General features: G+C 28.1%; 1 pseudogene across 2 annotated transcripts; it reads left to right on the forward strand.

The window, feature by feature from the left end:
* Nucleotides 1-22,225: 22,225 nt before the first annotated feature.
* Nucleotides 22,226-23,541, forward strand: LOC111279915 (monothiol glutaredoxin-S10 pseudogene; annotated as a pseudogene). Of its 2 annotated transcripts, XR_016334600.1 has the most exons (2): nucleotides 22,226-22,839; nucleotides 23,265-23,541. The product of XR_016334600.1 is annotated as a monothiol glutaredoxin-S10 pseudogene, transcript variant X2 (transcript). The 2 variants fall into 2 exon arrangements; XR_016334599.1 differs by lacking the exon at nucleotides 23,265-23,541 and having other exon boundaries at nucleotides 22,227-22,990.
* Nucleotides 23,542-24,126: the final 585 nt, after the last annotated feature.

A 24,126-nucleotide genomic window follows, 5' to 3' on the forward strand; every position in this document is an offset into this window, starting at 1 on the left:
AGTATTTGGAGAGTTTATGTTTCTCATGGGGTTTGATCTGGCTTGACTTTTACCGAATACTGGGAGGCTTAAAAAAAAAAAAACCTATAAAAACACATGATAGAATTTTCTTTTGTGAAAAAGATCTTCGCTTTTTTTTTTTTTTTTGTGTGTGTGAGCCAAGCCTCTCTCACTTTCAATAGCACATAGTTTTTATTTATTTATTTATTTATTTTATAGATGCCCTAAGGTGAGGTACCCAAAATCATCCATTCTAGAAGTATAATACATAGTTTTATTTTTTTTTATGTACTTCTAATTTTTTTAATTTTTTTTCCTTTTCATATAAATTAATAATAATATAATATAATAATTCCACCATATGGAACAAAATCTGTGGATGATCAAGCTAGAGAATTATGTCTCACCAATTGAAACAGTGTGGCTGATAAAGAAAATTCAGCAGCTGCCATTATTCTATGCATTTCCTTTGTACAATATATATTATATGTATATGCTTTCTCTGGAAAAATCTCATCATTATCAAAAAAATTCAAAAGTTTTTTCACTATTTTTTTTGAAACTCTTAGTCACCAGTTGGAATCTTGTTTGTTTTATTATAATGGCAAAAACATACGTATTTCAAACAAAAATATACTCTTTTCTGACAAGTTGTTTTCATGTCTGGGTAATGTATCCAGCCAACTAATCTAAAATACATAGATACTATAAATTATACAAACGTTATAAACAAAGAAGCAGTCCCATGTTCGTCCCAATGGCAAGGCCAAGAGCCAAATTTTGTAGGGTCATTTATATAACAATACTTGATCGTATTATACATCATATCCATCCTTCACCTAGCTTATACGCATTTGGAATTCTCAGTTTTCTTCATTTGTATTATGTAAATGGCATGTAATAATCATGCATTTTTTTCATCAATGCTGGATACTCATGGATAAGATAACGCGTTTGAATAATAAATATATATTTTTTATATAAAAAAGATCGTAGTTTAAGAATAAAAAAAAGTTATAAATATTAAAATTTAAATAACAAATTTGTTAGATGACATTTTTTAAAGATGATTATATGAATTAATTGAATTAAATTCTGGGTTTAAAAATAGAAATACATTGATCTTAAAGTTAGATATTTAATATAAACTTTTTTAAGAGATTGTTCAAATTTTATACATGGGAAACTGTTACTACTAATTAATTGACACCAAAATTGACATATTTTCATTTTAATTATATGCAGTGTTATATATGTGCTACCAAATAAGTATATCTATGCATCCAAGATATAAGCATGTCTAGGTGTGCATGCATGGGTGATAAGATGAGATAAGATAAGGTCCAGCATTTGGCAAAAGAATGTCAATTTCACGGCACGAAAAAGATAAACATCAAAGCATGCGAGGACGGATCGTGGCATCCCATGCATATTAGGGTTTCTGGGTTGGTGAGGTACATGCCAGTCCTTGTACAATTTGCTCTCTTTCTATTAATATTCCCTTTTGCTCTTATAAGAAGGAAAAGAGAGAAAAGCATGGAAAGGTTGATGCAACACACAAATATATTATACTCGTTTAGCTTTATTTTTTTAACTTTCTTTTGTAGATACCAAAAAACACAAGGAATTCCTTTCTATCCAAAACCCAACGCATGAAAAAAAAGGTGAATAATGATTCTCCCATATTTGTTTGACACCTTTTAATTACCGAACAAAATAAATAAATAAATAAATATATATATATATATATATATCACTTGTAAAAAGGATATAATATTATATATAAACATATTCTTAAGGGTTGCAAAACTTTCGCCTGCTTTGTTCTTTAATCACGTTTATTGTCCCACAAATATTTGCAAGATTGATTATGATTCCCAGGACTGTTAGTTATTCTTTGACATCTCATTGAGATTTCGGTAGAGGTGGAGGCAAATCAGGTTTAAATCAAAGTCATTTGAGATTAAAAAACTTTTTGATTTTGAGCTTAAATTATTAAAATTTAGAATTAAACCAATTTAAATTTGAATAAATTTAGGTTAATTTTTAATTGAATAATTCAAGTTCGAATTACTTTCAAAGTCAAGTTAAACGAATTTAGATTGTTGGTTTGTTATAATGAAATATAATCAATTGATTTTAAGTTTAAACAAATTGAAATGATTTTTCAAATTCGAATTGGTTTTTCAATTTTATATGTCTAAAATTAATTTGTCATTTTTTAAAGCAATTGAATTTAACACGTGCATGGATATCTAGATATAATCTGATCATACCAGAAATTTGCAAAATCTAACTAAATCTGATCTTGATTCTTGATGATGGATTGATAGAACAGCTCCTCTTAACTTGCAAAAAAAGGACAAAAGAACTAGAGTGGTACGCACCGTCATTTCAAAGGGGCTAACAATATTTTCATATCCCCTTTGCAGGCCCTAAGATGTCAGTTCTGTTCGTACAATTCGATCAAATTTTGGGAATAAAGGTGGCATCAAGCCTGATTGAGTGAGTCTACGGAAAAGATGATTGGACTTCTCTTTGATTTGCTGCTAGAATCGTTTAGATATGTTCAGATTGTTTAAGCCATGAATTTTCTTTTTGGCCTGCACAAGACAAACATCAAGTAGTTGTTATTATAATAGACTACATGTTCCAAATAGATCCTGCCGATCCCCACCAAAATGAAAATGCTCATGCTTTTTGTACTCTATTAATGTAAGCTCTATTAATGTAAGCCTTCCAGGATATATAGTGCATATTTATCTGTTTTCCTTATCATTTTATATACTATAATGTGTTTTATTTTTATTTTTTAATTTTACAAAAGATATCCTAACTTAAAAATAAAAAATTTTCAAATATTATAATTTAAATTTTAAATTTATTAAATATTATATTTTAAAAATTATTATATAAGTCGATTAAATTAAATTTTAAATTATTATATATTATATGTTCGTGTTTCTTATATATCAATTCACAAATAGCATATAGCTATCGTCTTTGGAAAATGTTGAGAAGTTTCTTATATATATATATATATATATATTACATGGACATTGACAGCAGTGCATGCATCCATCATCTGAATTTGATGTTTTAGTATTGAGATTTCTTATATATTCCTCTATGGTGATGGTCTCATTCCTTGGATAGAATCTAGTTCGGGTGAAGTATATATATCAGTTATAGCTAGCCACACATACACACACACACATATATATATATATATATTTTATATTTATATTTATATTTATATATTCTAGTCAACCCACTCTTTTGTAAGTTCCATGTAGTGCAGATCTGACATTCATGCAACTGGGCAAAGCCCAATTCAGAGGCATTTGCAGCTGCACCTTCATTTCTTTCCTTCTACGGCCATCTCTTTTAACTTTTAGAGATCTTTTATATATATATATATATATATATATATATATATTGTCTGGTATTCCAACTAGCTGCAGTTTTGCAGCCTTGGCATATTTGACTGTAACATTCTTGATTTCCAATAAACCATTAGCTATCACTAAGTGAAAATTACAAAAATATATGTGGGTTTTTTTTTTTTGTATAAAATATATATAATTTTTTGGTCTTGAATAATAATAACAAAAGGCAAACATATAATAGAAAAAGGATTTTGAAGAACAGGATTCAAAATCCTTGTTTAAGTCTCAGTTTGAGTTGGGATTTGTTTGACCTTTGTACAGGTCTAATAAAAATTGATAAAAATGATTTCATTTTATAATAACCAAAAGTAAAATTTAGATATGTAAAGTTTATGATTAAGGTAATGTAGATAACTAATTTTGTTTGGGATAATTTGATCGTGTTCAATTTTGATTTTGATTCAAATGTATTAATTTCAAGTAATTCGAATGTCTTAATTTGACTAGGCTCATTTTGATTTCCTATTGACTTCGTATTGAATACTTGGAATCATTTTGCATGGGTTGAAGTCCAATTCAATTTACTTTTGGATCATTTGGGCTTAGAGGCCAAAGGTTCAAATCCTTTTTGTTAAGGCCCAAATACAATCTTAGAGCCCAATTTCATAAAAATTAAAATTAATTAAAAACAATAATTAAAAAAATTAAAAAAAAGAAGATCAGAGGGTTAACTGTCAATTTGCAACCTCCTCCTTACTTTTTCTCCCCTCAAAATTTCACTTTCCCTTCCCTTAATTTGTCTCACTGCTTTTAGCTCTTCCTTTTTTTATCACTATTTTTACCTCACTGACTAATAACATAAATTCTTCAGACACTATGACCAAGAAATCCAGTAGGTAACAAGATTAACGGCCATTATTGCATTATACAACTACAATCCAAAAACTTTAACCAAGCAAAGTTAATTTATTTAGATTTGAAATGGAGCTAAAATGTCCTAAAACAATAGAAAAGGCAAAGACAATTGACGAGCATAGCACAATTGACAAGCAAGAATTCAGAGACTAGGAAATCTAAAAAAAAAATAAAAACCAACTAAAGCCACCATTGCTAAATCAACCACTAACACAATTCTATACCCTAGCATCCCTTATTCATAGCCCTAACACCTAGCTTAAAAACACCACTAAAGCCACTAACCACCTTCTAACAGCAAAAAAAAAAAAAAAAGCACAATCGAATATGCACCTTTTATAACTCAAACCCCAAAACCCTAAGCATCCCAAGAAAACCAAAAGCACATTAAAAAAAAACAACTCATTTCTCACTGATTAGAGAGAAAGAAGCAATGCCAAATCAAGTAAAAAAAAAGGGAGGAAAGCCTTTTTAAAAAAAAAAGGAAAGAAAAGGAATAAAAGATGATGAATGAGGTACAAGGCATCTAGTTGGCTAAAAAAGAGAAGAGAGGAAGAAGGAAAAGAAAGAAAAAAAGTAAAAGGAAAAAAATATGAGAAAGATTGTTGACTAGAAGGAAATAGAAAAGAAAAAAAAAAGATGAGAAGAAGAATAAAAAAAAAAGAGGAAAGATGTAGAAAAAAAACTGGTGGTGATAAGGAGAAAAAAAAGAAGAAAAGGCATAAGAGTTTGTTAGAAAGGGAGAAGAAGAGAAAAGAAAGGAAAAAAATGAGAGGAGAAAAAAAGAAAAAAAAAAGAGAGAAAAGGGAAAAACTAGTGGAAAAAAATGAAAAGTCTGGTTCGACTAAGGAAAGAAGGAGAAAAAAAAAAAGAAAGAAAAAAGAAGAAAAGAAGAAAAAGGAGAAAAAAGAAAAAATGATTTGAAAATTCAAAAGTCTTGAGATTTGTTAAAAAAAAAAAAGAATAGTGGCCCAACCTTGACTCAGAGAGCCGCTCGACCCAACTCATAGCTAATTTATCCAAGCCTACCTTTTTAGAGCCCAACAATCTTGCTCCTTAGGTTTATTGGCTTGTTCGTATTGGGATTCAACAATAAAACTTTATTGGGTATAATCTATTTACCTTAATCATTTTATTATGTGTTCATTTCTTTATTTACCTCTCATTTGTATATGTGCTATGTAAGAATGATATTTGTAGACACCCAATTGGGTCCAGGCCCAGATCAATTGAGCCTGGCCCAAATGGGTAAGTCCAATTCAATTTTTATCTTATATTATTTTTATTTTTTTTCTTTTGTATTTTATGTATTTTATGTATTTTATTATTATTATTATTATGTATTAATATATGTATATCTTTATTTATCTATTTATTTATTTATTTATTTTATTTTATTGTATTTTGTTAATATTTATATGTATTTTATTTATATAGTTATATATTTATTATTATATTATTATTATTTTTTTTATCTTGTAATATTTTTTGGGTTTATCTTATTTTATTTTTAATTATCTGTTAATTTTATTTTTTATTTATTTATCTGATTTTTTCTGATTATCTGATTATTATTTTTTTTTCTTTTTTTGATGACTGTGATTGAAAGTTGAAGAATCCCATTGTGAATGGGAATTCAATCAGAAGAGTCCAGATTGGATTCAAAGATTGAATCCCCGTTCAAGAAAGAATTGGGATTGATCAGGAACTTCTGATCAATCCCTATAAAAGGGACCTCCTGGAACATATGCAACAGACAGAAAAAAATAGTGAGCAAAGCTACTGATTTGAGAGAAAAGAGGCGTATAGAAGGCTAAGAAAAGGTTTAAGAGTGTTCCAGGAGTTAGCAAAAATTTTTTGAAGATTTTTGGCGATTTTTTTTGGGAATTTCTGAAAAATTCCGAATTTCTGGAAAATTCCAAATTTCGGTTGAATTTTTCGACGAAGTTTGAATTTTTCGACGAAAATTTTGACCAACCTTGAAGTTTTCGGTGACCTGCCCAGTTTCCGACGAAGAATCCCAGAAATCGGTGATCTTCCGGTGAATTTTCGATAAAAAAATCCAGATTTCGGCGACAAATCCCAGAATCCGGTGAATCTTCAATCGGAGTTCTTCGACATTTTAGAGAGAGGCGAGAGGAAAAGGGAAGAAGAGAGAGAGAGGGGTGGAACGTTCTGTCGAAAAACAGAGGGAAGGACCTTATATATCCTCCCAAAACGACGTCGTTTTAGCCTTAAGTGACCCAGAAGATCCGCGCGTTTTATCGAGATCTGACCCGACTCGAGTGTCGACCCGCTATTTGACCCGCGCGTGTCTGCCTCCCTCTGAGCCGAGTCGAGCCGAGCTCCAAAGCCGCTTCTCCGAGCCTTTTTTTCTTCCTTGAGCCGAGCCGATAGCCGAGCCGCTCCAGGTTTTTTTTTTTTTGGAATTTTTTTATTTATTTGTTTATTTATTTATTTATTTATTAGATTAGATTTATTTAATATTTTTTATTTTATCTTATTTTTATTTTTGTTTTACTTTTCTTTATTTTTTTTATCTTTACTTATTTTCACTTTTATTTTGTTCTATTTTCTTTAAATAAAAATCAAAAAATATTTTTAAGGAAAAGTTAGAAGTATCAATTTTTCTTAAAAATAAATTTCTAAAAAAATATTTTTGGGAAAAAGTTGAAAGTATCAATTTTTCTTGAAAATCAAAATTTTCGAAAAATATTTTTGGGGAAAAGTTGAAAGTATCAATTTTCCTTAAAAATAAAATTTCAAAAAAAAGTTTTTGGGGAAAAGTTGAAAGTATCAATTTTCCTTGAAAATCAAAGTTTCAAAAAAATATTTTTGAGGAAAAGTTGAAAGTATCAATTTTCCTTAAAAATAAAATTTCAAAAAAAAGTTTTGGGGAAAAGTTGAAAGTATCAATTTTCCTCGAAATTAAAATTTTAAAAAAATAAATTTTTGAGGAAAAGTTGAAAGTATCAATTTTTCTCGAAATTAAAATTTTCAAAAAAATAGTTTTGGGGAAAAGTTAAAAGTATCAATTTTTCCTACACAAGAACAATCATTCTTTCCTTCCTTTCTATTTTGATTTTGATTTTGATTTTTCTTTAATTAATCCGACGACGGAGCCTCTGCAAGTAAAACAATAGTTTTCTTGCATACTCTTGAGGTGAAAGAATTTTTTTCAATTTTCTGCTAAAAGTATTAGAGTCAATTGAGAATAATTTCCAATAATTAATTACTTGGTAAAATTTTAAGGCTCTTGGATAACACAAATTTAAGCTGATACCATCTTTTGATGGGCGTTGTGAGGGTGCTATAACCTTCCTCACACGTAACCGAACTCTTGAACCCTGTTCTGGTTAGTAGACCTGAACCTATTCTTTTAGGGGTCCTTAAACTTAGGCATTCCCTAAAAGGACAGATTCTTTAGGTGGTTAATCGCACTTGGATAAAAAAGATTAGTGGCGACTCCCTAAAGTCAATGTCTAGCGATAGATCCCCGGATCTAGACGTTATGACAATATTTATAAAGGTAAAATTGTGAATGTTTGATATTATAATATAATTATTCTTATAAAGTGCTCGCAAACAAGTGATAATTTTTTAAAATAAAAAAAATGGTATCTTTAAGTAAAAAAATGATTTTGAAGATCTTACTTAGATATTAGAGGCAATTTAAATAATTATTTTTTTTACAAAAATAATCATCTTTTTGTTTTGGACAAGTTATTTTGTGAATTTCTTAAGTGAAAAGACAATTTTTTTTTAAATTCCACATAAATATTGAGAGTTAATAAATATATTTCTAATAAAAAAACCATTTTCATCCTAAATAAAATCTATTTTAAAATATATAATTACATATATTATTTAATTTATTCATATTATCATATATACATTTTATGTGTTAATAATAAATGTGAAATAGTAAAATAACAATTCAAAATAATTCTTTTAGAAAAAAGATATGGAATAATATTTTTTAAAAAAAATTTAGAGATCCTACCTACATATGTAGGGAATTCAAATTATGTTTTTACTAAGTATCATTCTCATTCTTTATCCAAAAATAATTATGAGAATTTCTAAAATGGAGAATTAATTTTTTTTTTTAAATTTCACCTAAATATTGGGAAATTAAAGAAAATTTTTTCAAAATAATAATAATAATAATAAATAAATAAATAAAATTTCTTTATCACTATTTTTTATCACAAATGATTAAAAAAATAATAAAAATAAAATAAATTAAAAAATTAAATTGGTCATTTACATCTTTTAATTTATATTTGCATCATTTATTTACTTTATGTTACATTGTTCACATTTTATCCTTGTTAAAAAATAATAATAAAGCAATAAATATAATTTTGAAAAAATGATTTTTAGAAATAAAAATGAATATTCCTTATGAAAAATAATTTTTAGGACTCTACCTAAAAATTAGAAAGCTTATCAATAATTATTTTTTATAAAAAAATATTACACTAGATTTTAAAGATTACCATGAAAATCTAAGTTGAGAGATATTTTTTGAAAATTTCACTTAGATATTAGAGAATTTAAAAATTTCTTTTGAAACTAAAGATTTTCATTTATTTCTAAATAAAATGCTTTAAAAGGATTTTTCAAAAAAAAAAATAGAGATAAGAGATTTATTTTAAATATTAAAATTAAAACCATTTTTATCAAAATAAAAGGATAATACATAATTAGTTGGTACATTTTTAAAATGGGTGTTCCAAGGTACTAATCTTTTTCCCATATATAACTAAACTCTCTAGAACAACTTTATTTTTGTAGACAAAAAATTATTTTTTAATAAATTTTAATAAATTTTAAGATTTTATTAAAAAGATAAACTAAAAAGATAAATTTTTAGGTGGTTAATCATTGTCATAACGATCTTGGGACCATTAGATGAAAAAAATTTTAAAAATTGAGAAAAATAAAAAGGGTCGCTACCAATTTTTTTAAGATGTGATTGGTCATTTAAAAGTTTATCTTTTTAATAAAACGATAAAATGAATTTAAAGCTTATTAAAAAGACAATTTTGGCTAATGAAAATGAAATTGGGTTTGAGAGTCGGTTACATGTAGAAAATAATTAGCACTCCTACAATGTCCATGAAAATTGATACTAATTAATCATGCTTTATCTTCGGGGTTGTATAAAATGATTTCAGTTTAAAATTTAATAATAATTTCTTTCACTTTTTGAAAGAGAAAATCGATTTTATTAAAAGTTTTTATTTAAAAATACTGTAAAAATTTTTAAGTTAAAAAATTACTTTAAAATTCTCCAACATCTAAGTAAAATTTCAAAGATAACTCTTTTCACCTAAGGTTCATCACAATATTCCTTGAAAATGAAAATGACATTCATTACAAAAGATAATTGTTGGTGACTCTTCTACATCTAGGCAGAGTACCAAAAATTATTTTCTTCATGATGTTATTATTGTTTTATTTTATAATTTCACATTTTTAAAATACATATTTTTTAAAACATTTTATGCAAGAAAGTCAATGATGGTACAATCAGGTAACAAACAATAATTAAAGACATAAATATACAAAATAAATGTAAACAATAATAAATAAATGCATGTATGCTAATAGATGCTATGCATGATGATGAAATGTAATTTGACATTGGGTCCTTAAATATAAGAAGACCATCATGACTCTCCAAATATGTAGGTAGAGTTTAGGTGTGACTCTTTATATTTAAAATCTCATTTTTAGTGATATGTTTTATTCTTTTATTTAATCTTATTATTATTGTGGGTTCATGACTTGTAACCAAAAAAATCTTAATAAAAATTTTTAAATATCCCATTTTCTAGGCGACATTTGAGAACAAATTATTTTATATGACATTTTTATATGTATCCTTAAAATTTTAGGATGATTTTGAAGTGTAGGCTTAGGTCGAGGTTTTTAGGTTTTGAATATTTTGTGGGTGATGATTTGGGGTTACGAGTCGAATTTATGGTTTAGGTTAAATTTAGGGTCTTAGTGGATTTTTAGGATTTAGGGTTATCATAACGTATAGATCCATAGACTTACTATTAGACATGGATTAATGGAGTCACCATCAATCTTTTTTGTTTAGGTATGATTGATCACCTGATTGAATCTATCACATCAAAAAAAAGTCTCAAGATTAACTTGGATATCTTTAAATAATAGATTCTGATTTATAAAACTAGATTTTAGGTTCGAGAGTATAGTTACGCGTGGAGAAGGTTATAACACCTCTGCAGTACCATTCAAAGGAGAGTACCAGTTAGATTTCAAATTATCCAAGCCAAAAAATGTTTATACTTTATCAAAATATTTAATATTGAAAATTAATCCTAAAATTATTTCAATAGTTTGGTAATAATTTAAGATAATTTTTTTTATCTCAGGAGTATTCATGAAGACTAGTGTCCTCCTCTGAAGAGGCTCCATCATCGAATTTATTAATTTATTTTATTTCAAAAAATTAGTAAAGTCTCCCGATAGTTTGGTAGAACTTACTTTAAAGCAGATCTTCTAATAGTTTGACAAGATTTTATTGCCAAGATCAGATGATTGGGATGATGCCACGAGTCAGGAAACAACCAGGACCAAATCAATGTTAGAGATGATTAATTAAGACAAAACTACGAGTTAGAAAATGATTTGGACTAAACTAATATCGAATGGTTAGGATGAAATCGCAAGTCAAAAAAATAAAGTGACTAAGACTGAGTTAAGGTCGAAGATGACTGACTGAGAGGGAACCATAGTAGGAAAATGATTTGGACTGAGCTAAGATTGAATGACTGAGATGAAATCGTGAGTCAAAAAATAAAGTGATCAGGATCGAGTCAAGGTCGAAGATGATTGACAGGGATAGAATCTCAAGTCAATAAATGATTTGAATAGAACCGAGATCGAATAACCTTGATAAAATCACAAGTCAAAAAATAAAATGACCAGGACCTAGTCAAGGTCGAAGATGACTAATCGAGATAGAGCCGTGAATCTGAAAATGATCTAGATGAAATTGAGATTGAATGACTAAGATGAAACTATTAGTCAACAAATAAAATGACCAAGATCGAATTGAGGTCGAAGATGATTGATCGGGACAGAATCGTAAGTCAAAAAATGATCTGGATGAAATCAAGATCAAATAATCGAGACGAAACCATGAGTCAAAAAATAAAGCGATCAAAATTGAATCAAGGTCGAAGATTATTGACCAGGAAGAAATTGCGAGTCAAGAAATGATTTGGATGAAATTGAGATTAAATGATTGAGACAAAATTATGAGTCAAAAACTAAAATGACCAAGACCGTTTCGAGGTCGAAGATAACTAATCGAGATAAAATTATGAGTCAAAAAATGATCTAGATTGAGTTGAGATCGAATGATCGAAATGAAATTACGAGTCAAAAAATAAAGTGACCAAGATCGAGTCAAGGTCGAAGATGACCAGGATAGAACAAAAAATTAAGAAATGATCTGGACTGAGTTGAGATAAAAAATGAATGATAAGTGATATTACGATAATGCAAATTCATATCCTATCTAGGATGCAAATGTAAACACTGTATATGTAATACAGATATTACTAAATCATGCCATGTGATTTCAATTATGATAATAAGATTCTTAAAATGCCATCAGTCTTTCTTGGCTTCTCAGTATTAATGATCTCAGAGCAAATTTTGTCAGTTGTTCCATGCTTTTTTTTTCATTTGATCACAACTCCTAAGTCATGTTAATAAATCTATCACTAGATTTATCACTAGGTCACCTTGTTTGCCCTATTGTAAATCATTTTCTCATGCTTCTTTCATTTAGCTCATCTTGGATTTCTTTCAAAAAATGAAAAACTCTTTATGAAAAGTGTCATTCATTTATTTTTCATCATTCAAATTAATGACGGAGATGATACATTTCTTTCGTTCATTTAAGGAATGTTCATTTAGTGAATGATAGAAAGAATGATTTTATTGTTGAAAGAATAAAGATAGGGTAAAAAATAACTCAAGGGTGAATAAAGGTAAAATGCTAGGATTTATTTAAATAGGACATTAACATAAAAAATAATGATTGCTTAAATAATTTTGAACTCAAATTTAGGATCATTCTTAAAAGACACATTCCATTAATATCTTCAATCTTTGAGCTAATTATCATCTTTTTTCCAGAGACCTTCATATGAAGTTATTTTTTTTCAAATTTTTATCTTCACTTAAACCAATCTTTCAGGTTTTCAGTTTAAGTATTCCTTTTTCTTCCTTTGTCTTTTTTTCTTCTTTTTATTTTTTATTTTTGTAATTTTTTATTTTTTTTACCTTTTTTTGTTTGTTTTTTTTTTTCACATATTTTTTCTCATTTTTCCTTTCATTTTTTTCTATTTTATTCATAAATGATATTTTGATCCGAGCTTCAAACAATTCAATGATAAACTTGCCCTAATTCGATTCATGATTTTCCAAATTGAGTATTTACATTTGATCAAAATGAACTTTTAAAGAATATAACGTAGGTTAGGGTAAATGTTACCAAAGAAATGGATAAAATAAGCCCAAATTATATTTACAGGGTAATTAAACCAATGATCACTTTTTCATATAGAGCACTTTGATATTTTACCTCATTAATTTTTTTTCCTTATTTGCCCTTTTTTTTGTGGAGCACAATAGCATTTTGCCCTATCAAATTTTCTTTCATTTTTTTTTATATTTTTAATTTGTTAAGAAAATTTGGTCACAAAAGGGCTTTGCCCTTAAGAATGAATAAATCTTTCAAATTTTATCCCTCAATGTAAGGTAATCCTTGGTTAGAGTTCCTTAAAAAAAATTTTTAGTAGGCTCTGATGGGGTAGCAAGGGATAAATTTTTTTTTTGAAATGATAGAAGAAAGATGGTCATTTATCATTTCGAATGTGAATACTTTCAACAAAAAATCTTTATTGACTAGAAGCATACTTGTGAATAATTGCAAAGATCATGTGTTGCATCACTTTCACCTTTCAATAAGCCAAACTTTTACTAGAGTTATATTTTTTTTTCAGCAATCTCAATGAACCAACAATCTCAAATTTATCAATCAAACCATAATGAATGGTATTGAATCTTGAATAATCATTATTATTATCTAAACCTTCATTATTTAGAATAAATAAAAGGTATGAAAAAGGTATGAAAAGATAAAAGTAAATATGGGTATTCACACAAAAAAAAAATGTCATGAAAATGCATCAAATTTGTCTCTTTCATTAAAATGATGAAAAATGAAATCTAAGTACATAAAAAAATCCACAATATCAAGAAATCCTAAGATGATGAGTAGTTTCAATCAACCTTTTCCAAAATTATGTCCTTGGATGATTGGGCAATGGGTTACCATTAACATTAGATGCCATGTTTCCACCAGTATCAAACTTTATCAACCCTTTTTTTATCAAACTTTGACCATATATTTCAAACGGATGTAATTTTCAATGAAATAGTCCATCACCCCAAAATGATAGTCACAGTGAGTAATGGAGTTATACTATTTGAGATAGAAAAGTTCAGGTTATTTTGCAGGAATAGGAGCAATCAAATGATTTTTGTAAAACTCTTGGTATAAATCTATATAGCTCATAAGAATAGGGTCAAATGTAGGCTTTTCTTGGTTTTATGATTCCCGTACACCACTCGTTGGGGTAGTTAGACGAATAAAAGGCCTAGGTATGGATGAATAAGGAGGTTGTGGAATTGGTTGGTAAAGTACAGTAGAAGCATAACTTGTAAGAGAATGATATATGGGATGGATTGGCTGAGGGTAGTTTTTAGATTACTACCTATCAAAACTCATAACTTGAGTCTCACTTTCTTTTTTTCTTGGGTATCTTTTTAGCAATAGAAGCTTTTTCTTATTCCAATTTACTACTTTTGATTGCATTTTCAATTATCTCTCCTAAAATTATCATGTCGATAAAATTCTCAGTCGCATTCCCTATCATTTTTTCATAATAAAATAACTTCAAAGTGCTTACAAATAAAATTATCATTTTTTTTTCTGTTAAGAGAGGTTGAACCTGAGCAGCTATATCTCACCATCTTTGAGCATTTTTTTTGAAAAACTTAGATACTTTCTTCTTCAACCTTTGTAATGAAAGGTGATCAAAACTATGTCTATGATGTGGCGATATTGGTTGATGAATGATTGAGTCAAATCTTTTCATGACTTAATGTGAATCCTATCTAACTGGACATACCATATTGCAGCAAACCCAGTCAAGCTATCTTAAAATATATGCATGAGTAGTTTTTCGTTGCTAGCATGTGCTACCATCTTATAATAATGCATTATGATGTGCATAAATGGGCATTTAGTATTGTCATACTTTTTAAATTTTAGTACCTTAAATTTTAGAAGAATTACAACATCTGAAACCAGACAAAGGTTGGTAGCATCTATGGATCCATAAAAATCAATGCCTTTTATAGCCCATAATCTTTTTTCAATTATGCTCATAGCTTGATCAGTTTTAGAGTCTTTCAAGGGCATAACTGTCTATAACTTTACTTCTTCTTTGGTCTTATCCATCTTGAGAATTTGGATGGACTCACTTACTTTTTTAATGAAAACATGATTGGTATAGCTCTGAACATTCCGTTACTTGTAATTTGAGAATGTGTTCTATTGTTGCTGAAAGCATAAAATAGTTTAAGCTTGACACAGAACGAAGCCTAGAAGATACAGTGGTTCAATATATTTATGTGAGATGTTTTCTGCTACTACTTTCTCTCTGTTTGTCTTTTCTAAAGCTTCGAGGATCTTGTTTATCTTTCTCTCAATTATTTTTGGTCTTTTTCTAGCCTCTCAAGTTGGTCTGTATTGTCTTGTTCCATTTTCTTTGCTCTAACTTGATTGTAATATTGGTGTTGAGTTATCCTTGAACATTGATTTCCCATAATGTGCAAATTTAGAATGAAGTCCATGGAATTTTCAAATTATACATGAGAATGAATGCAGTGATGCATGAATGTATGCATACATAATAAAAGGTTAGTAAGCATAACATGCAATATGCACGTATGTTTATGAATATGCACAAAAAGAAAAGAAATAAAAAAAAAGATAAAAAAATCGATTAGTTACCTCAATAAACATTATAAAGCAAGTAAAATAACATGATCTTAAATTTTGGGTTAACTATGAAAGGTGGAAGAACATGGCTTTATCTATGGTTAGGCTCTTAAGGTTAACTATATGTGGTTTGGATTACTTCTAAAAGATTTTTAAATTGTTCTTTACATTATTATCTATTATAGACTAGTAAGGCACCTTGATCCTCACCTATTATATGCTACAAGTGAAAAGCATTTAATTTGAGTGAAAGTATTTGTAAGCCTATACGGAGACATGCAATCTCTCAAAGACATAGGTATTTCACTCTCTACTAATGATAGAGCTTGAGTGGAGAGCATATGTTATGCACATGTAAATGAGTGACATATATATATACAATTAAATAAATAACTAAAACATACATAAGTAATGAAAAAAATAAAATAAAAAGAAAGAAAATAAATTTTAATTTATTAGGCAAAGCTTAGATAAAAAGAAATCATTTATTGGCTTGACTCTCGATGTCTCCAGTAGAGTTGTCAAACTATCCTAATGTATAGATCCGAGGACCAACCGCTAGAAATGGATTAATGAAGTTGCCACTAATTTTTTTTATTTAGGTGTGATTGACCACCTGATTGAATCTGTCCCATTTAAAGAGGAGTCTTAGGATTAACTTAGGTATCTTTAAACAGTAGATTCAGATTTATGAAATCAGATTTTAGGTTCAGGAGTACGATTACATGTAAAAAGATTATAACATCCCTACAGCACCCATCTAAAAGATGGTACCAGTTAGATTTTAAATTATCCAAGTCAAAAAATTTTATACTTTATCAAAATATTTAATATTAAAAATTAATTCTAAAATTGTCCTAATAGTTTGGTAACAATTTAAGATAATTTTTTCACTTCAAGAGTATTCATTGAGACTAGTATTTTACTTTGAAGAGGCTTCGTCTTTGGATTTATTGGTTTATTTTATTCCAAAAAATTAGTACAACTTTCAATTGTTTGATAGGATTTAAAGCAGATCTCCCAATAGTTTAGTGAGATTTTATTGCAAAAGGATTTGTAAAAATTTTTAAGAATTTCATTAAGGCTCTCAATAGTTTGGTATAACTTAATTTGAATTAATTTTTCAATAGTTTAAAGGATAAAAATATTTTTTTTATTTTTTTTACTTTTTTGAAAATTGATTTATGAAATTTCTCAATAGTTTGGTGGATTTCATTTTAAAAATTAAATTCATGAAAATTCTCTAATAATTTAGTAAAATTCATGAATTTATTTTGTAAGGACTTTTATTTTAAAAATATTTTCTTTCTTCCTTTTTATTTTTTATTTATTGTAAATATTTTTTTATTTTTTTTTATACACCTTTTTTGAAAACTTATTTGAAAATATTTTTTTTACTTATTCAAAAAGTTTTTTTTAATATATAATTGTTTTTTTAAAAGAAAAATAATTTTTACAAAATAATAAAATTCTCAAAAACAAAACTGAAAAAATAAAAAAAAAACTAAAAATAAAATAAGCTAAAAATAAAATCAAATCAAATCAAAAAATAAAAATAAAATAGAAAAACGAAACCTTGCGATTAGGTCGGATCAAAGTATGGGTCAATGCGCGGGTTAATGAATCTACCCATAGATTCAGGTGTTCCAAAACAGTATCGTATTAGGTTGATATTTAAACCAAGTTCAACGTTTTAAGCCCTAGACGTTCCCTGCTCTCTCTATCCCAATTTCCTTTAATCTCTCTCTAAAACATATAGTTGGCAACGAGTCGGGTCGAGATGAATTTTTACTCGCCCTGAACCCAACCCCACTTTATATTCATCAAATTTGAATCTAATCCGACCCAAAAAAATTTTTATTTCTTATACCTAAACCCGATCGATCCGATATTATATAAATCATACCTAACCCTACCCGAAATTAATAAATATTATTTTTAAATATTAGTTTTTTAAAATATAAATATTTAAATATATAATTATATAAATATATAAATAAAAATTAATTAAATAAAATAAAAAATAATTTTTATATAATATCGGATCGGGTCAGATCGAGTTTGCCTAAAATTTGAACCCGATTCGACCTCAATTTTTTCTTAGCTTTACCCAATTCGACCCGACCTGAAACTCGATTTTAAAAAAAAAATATCGACCTTAGGAGGTCAAGTCTAATCGAAACCTACCAATGACGGGTTGGATTGTCGACCCTAATAAAACAATCCCTAGAAATTCAATCGAAAATTGGGTTTACTATTAGTTTTTGAAAAATTGATTGGAATTTGGTCGAAAAAAATCAAATTCATGCAAAAAAAATTCATCGAAAACTTTAAATATTCATCGAAAAATTTATCCAAACCCAAATTTTTCTAGAAAAATCTCAAATTTCCGCAAATTTGCTCAAATTACTCCTCGAATCTTTTAGAACCTTAATCCAATCTCTAGAAACCTAAATCTAATCCAGAATCTTCAAACAAACCCAAAATCAAAAATCAAAATCCCAAGACATCTATTCTACCAAAAACTGTTTTTCAAACATGCAATAACTAAAATTTTCCTAATTTTCCACCGTTACCCTCTAAAATCACTCCATTCTTCATATTCTGAGGATTATTCAATTTATAGGCATCTTGAGAAAAATTTTTGGTAACGGATAGAATCAATCCTAGGGTTCAAGCCTGGATTGGTTCTTAGATTGATTTTGCCCGAGCATAATTCTTAGCTAGATTTTGATGAAACTGAAAGCCTTTGATTTGGGTTCTGATTTAAAATCCATTGACCAAAGAAATTGAATTCAATCCAAATCGATTTCCTTGATTATCTACGATTAAGAAAAAAAAAGAAAATAAAAACAAAAAAATAGTAGTAGTAATATGATATAACACCATATAATACACTAATAATAATAATATAATAATGATACTATAATATAGTAATAATAATATAACAAAAATAATAAAATACGATCCAATTGACCCTAAACATGATCCAATTAACCTTGGATACGGTCTGATTGATCTCGGACACAGATGAGTGTTTCCAAAGGTTTCATTTTAGAGTTTTAAGATTTTATGATTTCTTAGTTTTAAAGTTTCAGGGTTTTGGAATTTGGTGTTTTAGTGCTTTAGAATTCTAAGGTTTTCGGGATTAAAGGGTTTGAAGTTTTGAATTTTAAGGTTTCGAATTTTAGGATTTTAGATTTAAAAAAAATAATATGAATATTTTTACAAATCCTCAACATCTAGATAGATTTTCAAAACAAACTCATTTTTTATGATTTCCCAAAAATTAATCTTTATATAAAATTTTTATATATTTTTCTTTTTTTCTTTTTCCTAAAAATTTATCATTATCATTTTTATTTATTATTTATTTATTTTATTATTTAATAATTTTTCAACATCTAGACGAAATTGTTTATTATTATTATTTTTAAAGATTTTGATTTCCTCCAACATTTAGGTAGCGTTTTCAAAATTATTAATTTCTTACTTAAAAAATATAATTTATCTTTATTTCCATATCAATTTTTTTTTTCTAAAGAAAATCATTTTGGAATCATGAAATTACTATCTCTTACTTTTTATTCAATATTCTTTTTTAATTTATTAATCATCTTTAAGAAAATTAATTTTCAAGAATGTATTTGCAATTTTATTTATTTATTTATTTATTTATTATTATTATTATTATTATTCACAAGTGCTAATATAATGTTAACAAGCACAAATAATGATTAAGGGCTCATAAAAATAAATGAACAAAAATGAAAAAAGAAATATATCCCAAATGAAGTCTTTAGCATTGAACTCAAAACAACAACAACAAAATGGCTTAAGCTTGACAGTCCAATTAAAAAAAGCAGATCACAAACTGGGTCTGGGCCAAAGGAGTCAACAAAGTGGTTAGGTTTCTTATTAGGTTTGATTCGATCAACCTTCTTTAAAAAAAAAAACACTATAAATGTCAAAAATTTTTTAAAAAAATTCATTTCAATTTCCTGTTTTTACAAAAAAAAAAAAATCATCTGGTTAAAAAAAAAAGATTTTCTAAGCCTTCAAGATTTTGGCCAAAAATTGCCACCCTACCACCGATCGGTTGCCTTTTTTTTTCAAAATTTAGCTATGACTTCCTCTTTTTGTTCTTTTCACAAATTCAAGTTTCGTTTTGCATAAATTTAAATGGATTGTCCTAGATTTGCAACCAAAATTTATGGCATCTCACCTATGTTTCACCGTATCTCACTGTTTGATTTGGCTAATTTTTTAGTATGTTCTTTTTGTCCCTTTCCTCATCGTTTTCACCATCCTTGATCGTCCAAAAGAAGCCGTCGTCATTCATGTAGTGCTACGTTGCCACTGTTTTGAAACTGCCTATGATGTTTTTCTTTTTCTTTCTCTGGCTTCATTGTGATTGCTTTATCTTCCACCAAGCTCAAGCCTAACACACCTTAACCTTCACCTAAACCCAAAACCCCTTACCTATCCTAAACCCTTTCTTTTTGCTATTGCATTTCCCTACCTTGGATTATGTGATTTGTTGTGATTTTTTTTGTGTGTATTTTTTATTAGTTTAAATAGTGGCTGTAGTTTTTTTTTAAATGGAGTATTGGGTTATAGGTGATTTTTTATACTTGACAATGGTGGTTTTTATGAAGGTTGAATGTGTGTATATGGAGATGTGAGATTAACAATGGGTTGGCTAGGTTTCAATTGAGAGTTTTTTATGTGGTCGTGTTGACGGTGATTGGGGTATGTTTTTAGCTAAAAGTCTGTGAGTTTTATGGTTGGTCGAATGGTACCCACCACGAGGCTGAACGGCTAACTGTGGAAAGAGTTTGGGTTCAGGGTTAATTCTGGGATAGATCTTTTAAGTGTTAATTCATTGTGTTTTTTGTAAGGGCATGATGAGTTTTGGTGCTGATGGTAGAGGCCAAATGGAAGGTTTTCTTTTTCTTTGCTATCTTGTTTTGTCCCTTCATTTTTTTTAATGAAAATTAGCCTCATTTTTTATTAGGAATCTAAGCCAGCATTTCTTAAAAAATTTGTTGTAAAGTAAAGTGATTTTTTTTACCAAGTAGATCATAAAATTTTAGCCCCTTGTTACAGTAGTTTTAGGGTTGATATCGTGTGAGGAATTTGTGCTTAAGGTAAATGGGGGTAAAACAAGAGGTGAAAAAAGAAAAGCAGAAATGAGAAGGCAATTTTGAAGAAGAAAACTTTAGGAAAAATGGCTCATGGTAGAAGAAGTTTTTGTCTTTTCGTGATTTTTGTTGTAATAATAATAATAATAATAATATTATTATTATTATTATTATTACTGTTATTATTATTATTATTTAAGTGATTAATTTCAAATAAAATGAAATTGAGTCTTCAAAATTGAATTTGACCTCATCATTTAGACTTTAAGCTTTTTAATTGGGTCCTCCAATCTTAATTAAAATTGATCCAATAATAAAATTGAATTAGATTTAGGTTTATCCAAAAATAATTAATTCAAAACAAAACCCAATCAATCCAAATCAATTAAAACACTTTAATCGGTCCAAATTGAAATGTTCGAATCAAGAATAAAATTGAACACATTAGAATTAATTAGGATAAAATTAGGTGTTTATAATCATAACTAACAAAAAAATTGATAATGACTCTCTTCGATTTTGAAACTTGTAAAAGTTTTGTCTAACAATCCCCAAAATTATTATGATAACTAAAAAAGAAAGTGATTAATTCTCATATTTTGTATCTAAGAATATAAAAATTCACTAATGCCTTTTTTTATCCAAGGGATGTAGGAAGATGGGGATGGCTGGTATCGAACCTATGCTTTACATGTCTTTTTTAGGTTTCTTAACCATTAGGTCAAGAAATTGAAAAAAATTAAAGGTACGAAATTAAACCATATAAATCGACTTAAATATGATCCCTGTTTTGGAATTGACATGTAATTAAATTTGTGACTAATTATGATGACTTAATTATACAAGAAAAATGAATTAGAAGAAACATAAGTAATGATTTTATCACATATATCACTAGCTAGTATTAATGATGCATGATTTATGTTCATAATCAAATCCTAATATAAAAATATAACTTTCTAGAGAAACAAATAATTATATTGATGCTTAATATAATTATTTGCACATCACTATCCGATGCAAACATTTGTGGGTGTTTGCATCTATATATTATCAGCATCTCATTTTTTTTCAGGTTTATCATACCAAATATCCTATCAAAAGTTGACATTCTTCCCTACTACAGTTACATGAAAATTATCGAGGGACATTTTCGTTCACAAAAAATGAATAATATATCTCACTTTCGGCAATGTCTTGGCTTATTTAAATATTTTGAGTTTTATCGATGAAATTAATAAAATCAATAAGAGTTAAATATTTTATTTATAAATTTTAAATTTAATTTTTATCATCAACAATTTTTTTAATAAATAATTCATAAATTCAATATAACTTATCGTTGAAACTTGCAATATACCCTTATTCAAAAAAATGTAGCTTCCCTTTACCTAAATTTCTCATAAAAAAATATTTTGAGTTTTGCAAGATTCTAAGAACAAAGTAACTAGTTAAATAGTTTGAAGAAAACCACACAAGTCACTATCAAATCAAGGGTGATTTAGGTGGCATCAACCCAAATATCACAAGGAACCTTCACCTTTTTCATATCCTTTTCCTCATTCTTTTTCTTTTCTAATATTTAATAAATATTTTAATTTTCTAACTCTCACCACTTTCACCCATGGCCTAGCCCTATATATACGTTCATGAGAGCTTCGAATCCATCACAGATCAAGCCTACTACTACAACAATTAACCAACATTTGCTCCAATCTCTAACATTCTCTTTGAAACTAATTCTTGATTTTTCCATATAATTAGTCATCTCCGGTTTTTTCTTTTTATTTTTATTATTTATAAGCTTGAAACCATTCACGTTTTGTCAACCTTTTTTGTGTATCAAACAAGCGAATTTCTTAGTTAAATTTCAAAAATATTATTAATTTGATTAGAGAGATGGATCGCATAGCGAAACTGGCATCCCAGAAGGCGGTGGTGATCTTCAGCAAGAGCTCATGTTGCATGTGCCATGCAATCAAGAGATTGTTCTACGAGCAAGGGGTGAGTCCAGCAATTTATGAGCTCGATGAAGATGCAAGGGGCAAGGAAATGGAGTGGACTCTAATGAGGCTAGGGTGCAATCCATCGGTTCCGGCAGTGTTTATTGGGGGCAAATTTGTTGGCTCTGCCAACACCATCATGACCCTTCAGCTCAATGGTTCCTTGAAGAACTTGCTCAAAAATGCAGGAGCTATTTGGCTTTAATCAGAGTGCATGGAGATGTTGCCCCTAGTCCTACTGGTTTCTAAGTGAAATTAAACTTGTCTGTATTTTCCCTTTATTTTAGTATTTAGCCGGCTATACCTTGCATTTAAAATAATCTATAGAGTTCAATATATCTCATATCTACTTATGCTCTGAAATTTGGAACTCTTTTTTGAAGTCTACTCTTGAAAGTCAAGCCTTTTTTTCCCTTTTGGTTGACCAAATAGTTCTTCAAGTTGTTGTTATACTTGCAATTAATATCATATAAAAAATAGTCAAGCTTTTCAAATTTCAACAGAATTTTTTTTTTTGCAAAAGAAGTCGTAATTTAAGAATAAAAGAAGAAAATGCAGGTATTAAAATATAAATTTCCAATAGTTTGTTAGATGACACCTCAAACCAATTGAATTAAATTTTGAATTCAAAAAATTTGTATTTTTATATAAAACTTTGATTTCCTTCACTAATATTTGATTCTGTCAGGCTATGAGAAGCAGATGCAATCGGAAGGAGTAGCACTTTTAAGATGCCTAATGAGGAATCAAAGCGTGTTTTGCTGTCATAAATTAATATTCCAATTCCATGAAAGGCTGCCATATATAGAATCCAATATTCTCCTTGATGACCCTTGCAATATTCACTCAGAAATATTTACATACATATACATACAAACATATATATATATATATATATGTACAGAGAGAAAGAGAGAGAGAGACGTGGCAGAAGCTTAAAGAATTTAACAATGTCATTTCGAGACATAAATATATGCATATATTCTTTGATAAAACCAAAGCTCGATTTGTGAATTATATTATTGTTAGTGTTGTTCCTTCTGTATAACACCTTTCCATCCTGGAGAGGTTCATTCACAGTTCCGGAATTATGCCTCAAAGTTTAATCATCTAAAGATTAATCATAACATATATATAAGTATGGTTTCCAATTGAATCATTTCCTCATTTGGTTTTAGGGTTTTTTTTTTTTCCCTTTCTCTTTGTAACATTGGCCTTTGCAAACCACCATCGCAGGATCAATAATATTTTTCCCATTTAAAACAATTTTTAGATCAAATTCTTGTTCTCATCAGCATTCTTGGGGTGGGTTTTTTCTTTTTTTAACAATATTCTGACAAAAAGAATTAATGTTTATCCAAAACATTCCAGTTTCCATCATTTATGTGCCAAAGGGGAAGCCTCATATTGGAGAATTTTGCTTAGCTACGTCAAGTCTTTATAAAGTCTCATTGTCATTTTCGGTAAAGCATTCATTCAGATTTTAGTAACATCTACCAGAACTAAAATTAATTATTCTATGCTTTGATTATATCAGCATCAAACACTTC

This window comes from Durio zibethinus, chromosome 27 (genome assembly GCF_047325235.1).
Source record: "Durio zibethinus cultivar Kanyao isolate XHJ-2024 chromosome 27, ASM4732523v1, whole genome shotgun sequence".
Taxonomy (NCBI): Eukaryota; Viridiplantae; Streptophyta; class Magnoliopsida; order Malvales; family Malvaceae; genus Durio; species Durio zibethinus.